The sequence below is a fragment of the Penaeus monodon genome, chromosome 27 (assembly GCF_015228065.2).
Source record: "Penaeus monodon isolate SGIC_2016 chromosome 27, NSTDA_Pmon_1, whole genome shotgun sequence".
Classification (NCBI taxonomy): Eukaryota; Metazoa; Arthropoda; class Malacostraca; order Decapoda; family Penaeidae; genus Penaeus; species Penaeus monodon.
The window spans coordinates 12,883,780-12,884,164 of record NC_051412.1 but is presented as its reverse complement, the minus strand read 5'-3'; positions in this window follow the sequence as shown (position 1 = coordinate 12,884,164).

Below are 385 nucleotides of genomic sequence, written 5' to 3'. Positions count from 1 at the left end.
CTCTCCGGTGCTTTGATATGTCGAGATACAATTAGATTAAGCATGATATTAGCTTTCTCATGCGCGGCGCTTGCTGACAAATAAAATTAAATCTTTACTATTCATAGTAAATATAATTAGATTTCATGTAAAAAAAAATAGGATTATGTCATTATTAATCATAGTTTCGAAAACACTATAAAATATAGTGCTGACAGATACCAATTAATAATTTCAATGACAAATAGACGATAAAAATTGTTATACAGATGATATTTGGTATTAATTTGTATGAGAATATATATCCATGTTGTCCAAATGAATCAGTAAAATGAAATTAGTGGAATAATTACGTAAATATATAGAATGATAGTGGAATAAGTAGGTCACTGGAATTTTTGCAAGC